This window comes from Gossypium raimondii, chromosome 2 (genome assembly GCF_025698545.1).
Source record: "Gossypium raimondii isolate GPD5lz chromosome 2, ASM2569854v1, whole genome shotgun sequence".
NCBI lineage: Eukaryota > Viridiplantae > Streptophyta > Magnoliopsida > Malvales > Malvaceae > Gossypium > Gossypium raimondii.
In genome coordinates this window covers 20,338,093-20,352,312 of record NC_068566.1, presented here as the reverse complement: position 1 = coordinate 20,352,312, position 14,220 = coordinate 20,338,093, and the positions used below count along the sequence as shown (strand labels likewise).

Below are 14,220 nucleotides of genomic sequence, written 5' to 3'. Positions count from 1 at the left end.
TGTCTGGGACTTAGCTTTGGCATTTTATTATCAGAAAAGAGACCCAAGTATCCTTATTATTCCAATGTGGCTCAATGAGATAGTAAACAAATTATGTTACATGAAAGTTCAGGTAAAAGCATAAATAGCAAATTCAAATGAGTTATAAGAGTTAAGAACATATTATGCTATCAATTGAGAACCAACATTTCAGCAAGAGAAGAGTAAGTTATAATCATGAGTTATCTAAGTAAACAAGTAAGTGAATGAGTAAGAGATTAAGTAAGGAGGCAATTAGAGATCGTGACACTTGAGTATAATTATTTGTGTTAAATGTTGTTATTCATTTGCTTGTAAACTTACGAAGCTTTATGCTTACTTCTTTTATTTTCCTTCTTTTATAGTATTGCAAAGCTAATTCGGGGATCTTAAAGACGTCAGAGAACGCTCACACTATCAACAACAACAACTCGGTATTTTATGATGATCAATGTTTGAGCTATGGCATGTATATGGACTTAGTCATTTTGAGTGTGTTCATATGATATGACTAATGATTTTCTATTAAAATGGTTAACTAAGAACATGTTTGGTATTATGGATGTTTAAATGTTGATTAATACAAAGAAATTATAAAAAGAGTAAAAATTTGCAATGGTATAGTTTTTGGATAGCAGCAGTGACGTGAATTTGAAAAATCACCAAAATTAGTAGAAATGGAATTATAGAGTGAATGGGATATATAATTAAAGATTATTCAGTATATTTTCATGTGAATGAAACACTGCAGCGATAATTTTATATTATGAGATATTTGAATTTTAGTGAGATAGGTTTAGAATGGTTTCTAAAGTCCCTATTCTAATTTTAGAAAATCTTTTAAAATTGTATAGAAAGAATTATAAGTTATAATTTATATTTATAGAATCCTTAGTGAGTCTATTTTCAGTAGAAACAAGTGGAAGCACCATATGAAGTCTGTACAATAAGATAGTTAATTTTTAGTGGTGAGAGGTCAGGATAGTCAAACAGTGAAATATGAGATACTTTAACTAATAAACTATACTAATTGACTGAACCAAAAATTCTAAAAAATTTATGGAAAGAAAATATATGAGTCTAGTTTTAGGTAAAATTTACTGATCTAATTTTGGAGTTTCTTAACTTGAGTTATAATTAAATTAGTGATTGTTGCGCAGGTGCACAACATTATGGTCAATAGTGAAATAAATTTTAAAAATAAATTTTTATGCCCCGAACTAATAACTTAAGTCAAGTAACGCCTCATACTCAACTCTGGAAATGGTCTCAGGTAAGGGGTGTTACATTTTTTGGTATCAGAGCAAGTTTAGTCGGTTCTCAGAATATTCAATGTGAACAAGAGTCTAGCTATACATGCCATACTTATATTTTGATAGTGTGATGACTCCTGACGATTTTAAAATGTTTTCTTCTATAGTTATGGATCCCGAGCGAGCTGCTGTAGGTGATGCAAAGAGTAATGCGCCCGCTCTCGCGGAAGGGACGGTATCATCCGATAGTAGTGAAAGGCATGTATTAGTTAGTCAGGGAGGAGGGGCTCAAGAAGCCTTCTTCCAAGCTATGAATGATTGGTTTACCGAGTTCGTTCGTACGAATCCAGCTGTTAGACCTCCACCCCCTCATGATTCTCAGGTTCCCCATGTAGCTTTTCCAGCCGTAGGTATAGTTATAAGAGAAAGACCACCAGTTGATAAGATCAGAAAACAAGGGGCTGAAGAGTTTTGGGCTACTAAAGATGATGATGCAGAGAAAGCTGAATTTTGGCTCGGGAATACTATCAGAGTTTTTGATGAATTATCCTGTACACCTGAAGAATGCATGAAGTGTGTTGTCTCACTTCTCAGAGATTCAGCCTATCATTGGTGGAAGACTCTTGTGTCAGTGATACCGAGTGAGAGAATTACTTGAGATTTCTTTCAGGAGGAGTTCCGTAAAAAGTATATCAGTCAGAGGTTTGTAGATCAAAAAAGAAAAGAGTTTCTTGAGTTAAAACAAGGTAAGATGACTGTGACCGAGTATGAACGTGAATTTGTCAGACTTAGTAAATATGGTCGGGAGTTTGTGACCATCGAAGCTAATATGTGCAAGAGATTTGAAGATGGGCTCAATGATGATATCCGACTGTCAGTTGGTGTTTTAGAAATCAGAGAGTTTGTTGTTCAGGTTGAAAGATCCTGTAAGGCAGAAGATTTGTTAAAAGAAAAAGGGAAGGGCAAAGTTGAAATTGAAGTGCAAGACACGAAGAAAAGGAAAATGAGCAAATCATTTCAGTCTACATCCAAGAGGCCTAGAGAGTTCTCTAGTGGATTAATTTTTTTAGCCAGGTATTCTAGCCGAAATAGAGGCAAAGGATTTGAGGGTCCAAGAGCTCAGACTACTACAGTCACAAGTACGGGTAGTACTTGACCACCTAGGCTAGAATGTGCCCAATGTGGTAGACGTCATCCTGGAGATTGTAGAGCAAATGAAAATGCTTGCTTTAGATGTGGTGCACCAGATCACTATATTCGGGATTGTCCCAAAACAGTTAAAAGAGAAGTAATACCAAGTGCGAGATCGAGAAATGCTTCTACTAGAGGCAGACCACAGAGGAATTCGGGAGTTGGAGCAAGTAACAGGGGTATGCCTAGAGACTCAGTAGTTAGACCAGATGTTAGAGCACTCGCAAGGACATACGCTATCTGTGCTCATGAAGAGGCATCCTCCCCTGATTTGATTACCGATACATTTTCTCTCTATGATACTAATGTTATTGTTTTGATTGATCCGGGTTCAACCCATTCCTATGTTTGTATGAGATTGATGCCTTGTATGAACATGCCTATAGAATCTACTAAATTTGTAATTAAAGTATCAAATCCATTAGGCCAGTATGTGTTTGTAGACAAAGTACGTAAAAATTACCCTTTGATGATTAGAGGTCACTGTTTTCCAGCCGATCTCATGCTATTATCATTTGATGAGTTTGATGTGATTCTTGGTATGGATTGGTTGATTGCCCATGATGTGATAGTGAATTGCGGAAAGAAATACATTGAGTTGAAATGTAAAAACAGTGATATTATCCTGGTTAATTCAGAAGAGCCAGATAGTTCTCTTGCCATGATTTCTATTATGTCTGCTCAGAAATGTTTGAGAAAAGGGTGTGAAGCTTATCATGCTTTTGTATTGAACACTAGAGATCCAGAGTTGAAAATTGAATCAGTGTCAGTGGTATGTGAGTATTTAGATGTGTTTCCGGAAGAATTTCCAGGTTTGCCTCCTATTAGAGAAGTTGAATTTGGTATTAGTTGATTCTAGGTACAACTCCTATTTCTATTGCTCCTTACAGAATGGCCCCATCGGAATTGAAGGAATTGAAAGCTCAGTTGCAGGAATTAACTGATAAAGGTTTTGCAAGGCCTAGTTGTTCTCCGTGGGGTGCACCAGTGCTTTTTGTGAAAAAGAAAGACGATTCGATGAGATTATGCATAAATTATCGACAGCTTAACAAACTAACTATAAAGAACAAATATCTACTGCCTAGATTTGATGATCTGTTTGACCAATTGAAGGGAGCTACTGTGTTTTCCAAGATAGATTTAAGATCCGGTTATTATCAGTTTAGGGCTAAAGAGTCAGATGTTTCGAAGACTACTTTCCGTACTAGGTATGGTCACTATGAGTTTCTTGTGATGCCATTTGGCTTAACTAATGCTCCTGCTGTTTTGATGGACATAATGAACCGAATTTTCAAACTTTACTTGGATAAATTTGTAGCTATATTCATTGATGATATTCTGATTTATTCTCGTGATGAGATTGAACATGCTGAGCATTTGAGAACCGTTTTGCAGATTTTGAGAGATAATAAGCTTTATGTAAGTTTAGTAAAAGTGAGTTCTGGCTTTGGGAAGTTGGATTCCTAGGACACATTGTATCAGGTGATGGTATTAAAGTTGATCCGAGTAAAATTTCAGCAATTGTTAATAGGAAGCCTGCTAGAAATATATCAGAGGTTAGAAGCTTTCTTAGAGTAGCTGGTTATTACAGACGATTTGTAAAGGGATTTTCCATGATATCTACCCCGTTGACAAGATTGTTGCAGAAAGATGCCAAGTGTGAATGGACTGAACAGTGTCAACAGAGTTTTGTCAAGTTAAAGACATTGTTGACTGAAACTCCTATTTTTGTACAACAAGAACCGGGTAAAGAACTTGTGATTTGCAGTGATGTATCCTTGAACTGATTGGTTTGTGTACTTATGCAAGAAGATAAACTCATCGCAAATGCTTCTAGACAGTTAAAGCCACACGAGAAAAACTATCCGACGCACAACTTAGAGCTGGCTGCCATTGTATTTGCGTTGAAGATCTGGAGACATTACTTGTAGGTGACAAGTGTCGACTATTTACTGACTATAAAAGCTTGAAGTACTTGATGAATCAAAAATATTTGAACTTGAGGCAAAGAAGATGGCTAGAGTTGATTAAATATTATGAGTTAGTGATCGATTACCACCCGAGTAAGGCAAATGTTGTTGCTGATACATTGAGTAGAAAATCTTTATTTGCATTGAGAGCTTTGAATACCAGTTTGGCTTTATCTAATGATGGTTCCATTTTAGCTGAGTTGATGGCTAAACCGATGTTTCTCGAAGAAATCTATGAAGCTCAGAAAGATGACAGTGAGTTGCAAGCTAAAAGAGCTCAATGTGAGTCGGGTGTAGAGTCTGATTTTCAGATCGGTTCTAATGGTTGTTTGATGTTCAGAGACAGAGTATGTGTACCAAAGAATGATGAGCTTATTCGTAATATCTTACAAGAAGCACATAGTAGTTCTCTGTCTATTCATCCAGGTAGTACAATGATGTATAACAATTTAAAGAAAATGTACTGGTGGGCAGGAATGAAAAGAGATATTTCAGAATTTGTTTCTAGATGCTTGATCTGTCAACAGGTAAAGGCCGACCATCAAGTACCTTCAGGTTTATTGCAGCCTGTGTTAGTTCCTGAGTGGAAATGGGACCGAGTTACCATGGATTTTGTAACAGGGTTACCGTTGACACTGAAAAAGAAAGATGTATTATGGGTTGTGATTGATAAGTTAACGAAGTCATCTCATTTTATCCCGGTTCGTATGGATTATTCACTTGACAATTTGACTAAATTGTATGTTTCAGAGATAGTCAGATTACATGGGGTACCGTTATTGATTATCTCAGACAGTGATCCAAGATTTACTTCGCTGTTTTGGAGGAAATTGCAGGAAGCTTTAGGTACATAGTTGAACTTCAGTACAGCTTTCCATCCTCAGACCGATGGTCAGTCAGAGAGAGTTATTCAACTACTTAAAGATATGCTTAGATGTTGTGTTTTAGAATTTCAAGGCAGTTGGGAGAAATATTTGTCGTTGGTAGAGTTTGCCTATAATAATAGTTATCAGTTGAGTTTGAAGATGGCTCCTTATGAAGCTTTGTATGGACGTAAGTGTCGTACGCCTTTGTGTTGGATAGAGCTTAAGGAAAATCAGATTTACGGGGTTGATTTAGTCAAAGAAATGGAAGAGAAAGTAAAAGTTGTCAGAGATTGTTTAAAAGCAGCTTTAGACAGACAGAAGTCTTATGCAGATTTAAATAGAAAAGAGATCGAGTGTCAAGTTGGTGACAAAGTGTTTTTGAAAGTAACGCCGTGGAAGAAAATTTTTAGATTTGGCAAGAAAGGCAAACTAGGTTCACGTTTCATTGGACCGTTCGAGGTGACTGAAAGAATTGGGCCCTTAGCATATCTGTTAGATTTGCCAACTGAGTTAGAGTAGATTCATAATGTGTTATGGAATAGGCATGGAGTTGATGAGGCTACATGGGAGCTCGAAGAGGCTATGCGAAAATAGTCCCCAAATCTCTTCACAGGTAAGATTTTCGGGGACAAAAATCCCTAAATAGGAAGAAATGTAACATCCTAATTTTGGGCCTATTTGAAACAGTGGTTTCGGGACCACAAATTTGACGTGATAAAATTTATCTTTATTATATTTTTATGGTCTACGATTTTACTAAATTATTTTGCGAAAATTTTGTTCAAAAATTTCAACGTTTGGGCACTAAATTTAGTAAAAATGACTAAATTGTAAAAAGTGCAAAAGTTGAGTTCTACGTGTTAGAGGTGTCCAATTTTTATGAAATTTTAAATTGGAGGTCCTTATATGGTAATTATACCATTGATTAAGTTGGTGGACAAAAATGGACATGGTTAGGCTTGTTTCCAAAGATTTTCATTAAGGGCATTTTGGTCATTTAGTTATTAAAATGAATTAAAAACAAAATTAAAAGTCAATTTTTGTTCATCTTCTTCATTTGGCCGAAATTAGCAAGGGGGAAGCCATAGTTAGGGTTTTCAAGCTTCCAAGCTCCGTAGTAAGTGATCCCAAGCCCCGTTTTTAATATTCTTTACGTTTTTGGAGTCCCGGCAACTTGATTTAGCTTATTCTAGCAATAATTTAACCTACGGTTTATATTTGGAAAACTAACCATAGGTGAAATGTGTTTATTTTCATGTTTTATGGTAGAATATGAAGCTTGAAATTATGTTAAACAACTTTTGCTAGCCGATTTTAAGTGAAAACGAGTAAAACGACATAATTTGTAAAAATACCTAATGTTCATAAGTGTTAGAGTGGGAATTTGATGTTGCCATACAAGGGAAAAATGTTCAGCATATCATAAAACATAAGAATAAGACATGAACTTTAATATCTGAGCTTTAGGGCAAAAGTGTAAATATGCAAAAGTTTAGGGGCAAAATTGTAATTTTCCAAAGTTTAAGTCAAGGACTGTTTTGATAAATGTGAATATCAAATAAGCTAAATTTGCTATTATAGATCAAGAAGAGTGAAATCTGGAGTTAGACCGGGGAAAGAAAAAGATTGAAGACTAAATTGCTAGATTTGGTCAAATTTGTACTGAGGTAAGTTTACGGTAAATAAATGCAATAATTTGATAACTATTATTAATGCTGTTATTTTTCAGCAATTATGTATTTATTTCATGAAAATATCTAATGTTAACTTAAGTGTGAGGTGACAGAGAATCAGTGATAAAAGCCCCGTTGAAACATTGGGAATGTAACGGATACAAATGTCATGACATTAAGGGAATGAGATCCCATGTAAGACCATGTCTGAGACATGGAATTGGCATCATTTAGATTATGAGAGGTCCCATGTAAGACCATGTCTGGGACATGGCGTTGGCATCGAGATAAGAGGTCCCCCGTAAGACCATGTCTAGGACATGGCATGGGCACCGATATGAGAACTCCCGTGTAAGACTATATCTGGGATATAGCATTGGCAGTACAAGAAACATCCCATGTAAGACCATGTCTATGACATGGCTTTGGCATATTTCTATTTTCATATGAAAGAAACATTGTAGGTGAATGAATTTTATATTATGAGATATTTGAATTTTAGTGAGACAGGGTCAGAATGGTTTCTGAAGTCCCTTGTTCTGAATTTAGAAAATAATTAAAAATTATATAGAATGAATTATGAGTTATAATTTATATTTTTAGAATCCTTAGTGAGTATGTTTTGAGTAGAAAGAAGTTTAAGCACCATATGAAGTTTTTACAACAAGATAATTAATTTTTAGTGATGAGAGGTCAGGACAGTCAAAGAGTGAAACAAGGGATAATTTAACTAATAAAATGTACTAATTGGCTGATCCAAAAATTCTAAAAAGTTTATAGCAAAAAAATATATGAGTCTTATTCCAGAGAAAATTTACGGATCTCACTTTTAAGTTTCGTAACTCGAGTTATAATTGAATTAGTGACTGTTGCGCAGGTGCACAACATTATGGTGAATAGTGAAATAAATTTTAAAAGTAAATTTTTATGCCCCGAACTAATGAGTTAAGCCAAGTAAAGCCTCATGCTCGACTCTGGCAATGGTCTCGGGTAAGGGGTGTTACACTTTTTCCTTTATTGATACGTCTTATCAATTGACATCAAACCACAAGCTAAATAGTTAGCAATATCAGCAAACCAAGGGGTATTATGGACATGATTTACCTTCAGGATATGTTCATCTAGAAACGTCTTCTGAATTGGTATAAGAAGATAATTCCCTTCTTGTGGCTCCAATCTGGACAAGTGATCTGCTACTTGATTTTTGACTCCCTTTTGATTTTGAATTTCTAGATCGAACTCTTGAAGTAGAAGTACCCATCAGATCAGCCTCGGCTTAGCGTCTTTCCTCGCAAGTACTTAATTATCGAGTGGTCTGTATAGACAGTCAATTTGGTACCTACCAGGTAAGATCAAAACTTATCGAAAGCAAACACAATCGCAAGTAACTTTTTTTTGTTACCATAGAATTCAGTTGAGCTCCTGTTAGGGTTCGACTTGCATAGTAGATGGGATGAAAAACTTTGTTCCTTCACTGGCCCAAGACAACTCCAATTGCGAAGTCACTTGTGTCACACATCAATTCGAATGGCAAATCCCAGTCTGGTGTGACAATTATGGGTGCCGTGACTAATCGACTCGTCAAATCGTTGAATGCTTTTAAGCATTCCTCATCAAACTTGAATATATAGTCCTTTTTCCAATAATTTGCATAAGGGTTTAGAAACTTTAGAGAAGTCCTTGATATATCTTTAATAATACCCGGCGTGGCTCAAAAAGCTCCTAACACCCTTTACAGATGTTGGAAGTGGGATTTTCTCAATAACATCTACCTTTGCTTTGTCTACCTCGATCCCATGTCTCGTTATCTGATACCCTAGAACAAATCCTTCTCGTACCATAAAATGACATTTTTCCTAGTTGAGTACAAGATTCATTTCTTCGCATCGCCTTAGTACCTTAGTTAGATTGGCTAAGCAATCATCATAAGTATCTCCGAATACTAAAAAATCATCCATAAAAACTTCCAAATGTTTTTCAACCATGTCAGTAAAAATAGACATCATACATCTTTGAAATGTAGCAGGTGCATTACATAAATCAAATGGCATGCGTCTAAATGCAAACGTACCGTACAGGCAGGTGAATGTCGTTTTGTGTTGATCTTCTGGTGCTACTGTAATCTAATTATACCCTGAGTATCCATCAAAAAAATAGTAGTAATCTCGTCCTGTGAGTCTATCCAGCATCTGGTCCAAGAACGACAAAGGAAAGTGATCTTTCCTAGTTGCCTTGTTCAGCTTCTGGTAATCGATATAGATTCTCCATCCTGTAATCGTTCTAGTCGGTATCAACTCGTTGTTCTCTTTCTCTACGACCGTGATACCTCTTTTTTTTGGCACGCACTTGACCAGGCTTACCCATGAACTGTCTGAGATGGGTTAGATGATACCCGCGTCTAACCACTTGTTGATCTCTTTTTTTACTACGTCCTTCATGATGGGGTTCAATCTCCATTGTCCATCAATCGTCCCTATTTTGCCATCTTCCAAGATAATCTTGTGCATGCATACAGATGGAATAATACCGCGAATATCGGTTATGGTCCATCCGATGGCCTTCTTGAATTGCGTCAGAACTAAGATAAGTTTCTCTTCTTGCTTAATGGTCAATTATGCTGAAACAATCACAGTCAGAGTAGAAGCGCTACCTAAATAAATGCATTTTAAATGAGAAGGTAATACCTTGAGTTCTAATTTAGGTGGCTCCTCGATCGACGCTTTTGGTTGGGAATAGTCCCTCTTTTCTAACTCCAAAGATTCAAAACAGGATTACAGATTAAATCCCCTTTGATTAGCTTCTAGCAAAGCTAAGTATTCATCCTCCTCTCATCATTTGGGGGATCCAATGTCAAGATTCTTTCCAGTGGGTCCTCAACACAGTTGAGTTCCTTCTCCACTATTAAATCCTCTAAATTGGATACTGTAGAGCATTCATCCATTGTGTCAGGAAATTGCATAGACTTAAAGACGTTAAATGTTACCTCATCTTGAACATGCATAGTGACCTCGCCCTTCTGCATATCAATAAGGGTCCTTCCAGTTGCTAGGAACGTTCTTCCTAGGATGATTGATACTTCTTTGTCTACTTCAAAATCTAGAATTACAAATTCAATAGGAAAGATAAACTTATCTACACGTACCAATACGTCCTTGATTTTTCCTTCTGGATTTGCTAAGGATCGATCTGCTAGTTGAAGCGTAACTATAGTTGGTCTAACTTCTCCTATCCCCAACTTCCTAAATATTAACATAGGCATCAAGTTGATACTTGCACCTAAGTCACATAATGCCTTACCACAATATGTTGCTCCAATGCTGCACGGTATGGTACAACATCCAGGATCCTTCAATTTTTGGGGTCGTTTGTCTTGAAGATATGCACTGCATTCCTTCGCCAGAGCTACAGTCTCAAATTCTCCAAGTCTTCATTTCTTAGACAATATATCTTTCATGAACTTGATGTAGGTCGGCATTTGCTCAAGTGCCTCAACGAACGGTATGTTGATGTAAAGTTGCTTGAGTACGTCAAGGAACTTCTTGAATTGAATCTCCTGCTTCTGTTTCTGAAGTCTTTGAGGGTAGGGTGGTGGTGGTTTCATTACTAGGACTAATTCTGGTTGATTCATCTTTGGTGGAAATTCTGCATCTAACGACATTGTTATTTCATCAAAATTAGCTGGTCCTGAGGTTACTTTGTCGGGTTTTGTAGATTCTGGTTCTGGTGAAACTGGAATTTCAACACTTGGTTAAGCTTCTTCTGAATCTTGAGCGTCACCTGGCTCCTTTTCATCTTCGACAATGTTGGGCTCTACTGTCTTTTCGTTCCTCAATGTCAACACTTTACAATGTTCCTTCCCTAGATTTCTCAGATTCTCCATGTCACTAGGTAGAGCACCTTATGGTCGGTTCCTGATTTCAGTAGCAAGCTGGCCCACTTGATTCTCCAAATTCTTTAGAGTGGCATCGTTTTTCGCCATGTATGCTTTCAAGAAATTCTCTAAGCTATTGGATGGTTCCGCTTAGGTTGGTTTCTGAATTTGTTGGGGGAAATTAAGCGGCTGAGTTGGTCTAGGTTGGGTGTAAGTGTTACTGGTTTCAGCCCCTTGGTTACTCTAGGGAAAATTCGGGCGATTTTGCCACGATGAGTTATAAAATTTGGATTGCAGTTCTTTCCTCCCTCGGTTTTGGTTTTGGTTACCCATGTAATATACGGATTCAGGGTTCAATAGACATTATTTAAACAAATGTCCTTCCCCACAATACACACAGGCTATATTCTCAAACTGGTTAGGTGGTTGGGCTGCAAAACTGTTAGATCCATTAGTGGTAAGATTCTTAAGCATTGAGAATATTGAAGATACCTGAGATGCGAGTGAAGTTGCAGCGTCCACTTCATGTATTCTAATGACTCGTCTTCCTAGAGCTACTTGATTGGTTGGCCATTGATAATTATTGCTTGCAATCCTCTCAATAATTTCGTAAGCCTCATTATAAGACTTAGAAAGGAGAGCACCATTAGCAGAGGTGTCCACTACCATCCTCGTGTGAGCGTTGACAACATTATAGAATGTCTCAAGTTGAATGCAATGTGGGATTCCATGATGAGGGCACTTTCGTAATAACTCTTTGTACCTTTCCCATGCCTCATACAGGGACTCATCATCCATTTGTTGGAAGGCAGTGATTTCATTCCTTAACTTGGCATTCTTGGTCGGCGGGAAATACTTCATGAGGAATCTCTCGCTAACTCTTGCCATGTAAAAATGGAGTTCGGTGCCAATGAGTTCAACCATGCACGAGCTCTGTCCCTTAGCGAATATGGGAATAGCTTCAGTCATAATGCATCTTCGGGTACTCCAGGTAACTTGAAAGAATTGCTCACATCCATAAATAGTCTTAAGTGAAGATGAGGATCTTTAGTAGGCATTCCACTGTATTGGCCAAAAGTTTGAAGCATCTGGAAAATGACTAGCTGTAGCTCGAATTGTTGTGCCTCGATTTTGATATGAGCTCGTTTCAGAGTTGAAGACGACTTGTATTGATGCCCGATCGAAATTAGGAAGTATTGGCTTAGAAATTCAAGGACAAGGGTTTTAAAAAAAAAGAGTTTTAAAAGGGTTAATAATTTTTAAGTTTCAAACAAGAAGATGGTAAAGAAAGGATGGATATTTCAATGAAACAAGAACAAACCCTTAATAGTGATTAAGGACCCGGGCTTAAATTGTTTCAAAGAAATGAGGAAGGAACTTGTTTAAAAATCGAGACCCTCTGTTTAGCAAAATAGGAACCTTTGGCATTGTGATGAACGCACACCTATTGGTGATAAGTTCAAACAAAGTCAGATTGACGCCACTAGTGATAGATAAGTCAACTTGAGCTTTGAAGAATTAAGAGAGTGAATTAAACTCACAAAAATGAATTTCATTCATGAATTGGCCAAAAGTCCTTACATAAACAAAATGAACAACTATTTATAGCCTAATAGCTAGTTAGCCGAATGGACAGATTCATGGCTTAATATCTAAGCAAACTTGAAATAAATTCTAGCTTTAATTCATTGGATGGCTATAGCAAAGATTTTGCTGAATGGAGACCAATGAACAGCTTCTAATTTAAGAAAATGAATTTGGAAGTTCATGGCAGCAGTTAAATTCGGCCAATGAGCTTTAATGGGATCATTCATTAAACAAATCTTGCTAAAAAATCACCAGCATTAAAAAGGGAACTTGAATAGCCATTTGAAGTGTGAATGGACGGTTTTGAAGTTCCCATAGTCTGAACATGGCTGAACCGAATGGACATGGTGTGAACGGCTGGTGTTAAATGAATAATGTTGTTTTGGGGAGAGGACCGGCCAAGACTTGGAGAGTTGAATGGCTGCTGTCCCTTGGCCAAATAGATGTCTTGGGAAATAAAAAATAATCAGCCTTCATGCATTGTATCAGCTGCACATGCATCTTCCCATACATGAATCTACATGCATGAACCTAATTAATGGATCTCCAAATTGGGCTGTACCTAAGGAACACATGAACCAAATTAAATTAAATTAATTCAGCTGAACATAATTTATGACATAATGTGGACACACTAATTAACATTGAAACAAATTAAATGAAAACTAAACAGGACACATTAATTCGGCTGTGTCTAGACATAATAAAAACATGTAATAATCTAATACACCTTTAATTAAACTAAGACACAATTAATTCGGATAAGATAAAACATATTAAACATATGTAATAATTTAAACAAATTTCTAAGTTGTAGTAATGCTTGAATAAATGCTTAATTTAGACTGTCCAAAATTCTCGCAGCAAATTAGTTAGCCAAATGAAATTCGGCCTTCCAGAAATTGAAAATATTAAGCTCATCCTTGATCTCCTTGCTGTCATTTCTCCATGTTCATTCCACCAATGCTGAAATAGCCTCCTTAAATTGTTTGGCACGAGCTCGCGTAATCAGGCCACTAGGCATCTTGATGGCGTCTTGTTTGATCTCCTCTTGGTTCATTGGCAAGCTCATATCATTCCCCCCCCTCTTCAGAATGATTTTTCCTCAAATCGCTACCTTCATCAAACAGAGACAAATCAGAAACATTAAAACTCGCGCTAACATTATATTCACCTGGCAAGTCCAATTTGTAAGAATTGTCATTAATATGTTTAAGGACTTGGAACGGCCCATCTCCTCTCGGAAGAAGCTTGGATCGACTTTACGCGGGGAATCTTTCCTTGCGCATATACACCCAAAACCAGTCCCCCGGATTGAACACAACACGCCTTCGGCCTTTGTTAGCTCGTTGCTCGTAATCCTTGGTTTTGGCTTCTATGTTGTCTCTAACTCTTTGGTGCAACTACTTAATATATTCAGCCTTGCGTTTTCCATCTATATGCACAAGTTGGTTAGAAGACAAAGGCATTAAATCAAGTGGTGTTAGCGGATTAAAACCGTAAACAATTTCGAAAGGGGAAATTTTGGTAGCCAAATAAACAGCACGGTTGTAAGCAAATTCCACATGCGGTAAATAGTCTTCCTACACCATTAAATTTTTCTGGATAATTGCTCGAAGCAATGTAGACAGAATCCGATTGACCACCTCAGTTTGGCCGTCCGTTTGCGGATGGCAAGTGGTTGAAAACAGTAGCTTGGTTCCCAATCTCCCCCTCAACGTCCTCCAAAAATGGCTAAGACATTTTGCCTCACGATCAGACACGATCGTCCTAGGCATGCCATGCAACTTG

The 14,220-nt window shown here is 37.1% G+C and overlaps 1 non-coding gene across 1 annotated transcript; it reads left to right on the top strand.

Moving 5' to 3' along the window:
* Nucleotides 1-11,566: 11,566 nt before the first annotated feature.
* On the top strand, nucleotides 11,567-11,673 carry LOC128039537 (small nucleolar RNA R71). Its single transcript, XR_008194037.1, has one exon. It is a non-coding gene; the product is annotated as a small nucleolar RNA R71 (small nucleolar RNA).
* The last annotated feature ends 2,547 nt before the right edge of the window (nucleotides 11,674-14,220 follow it).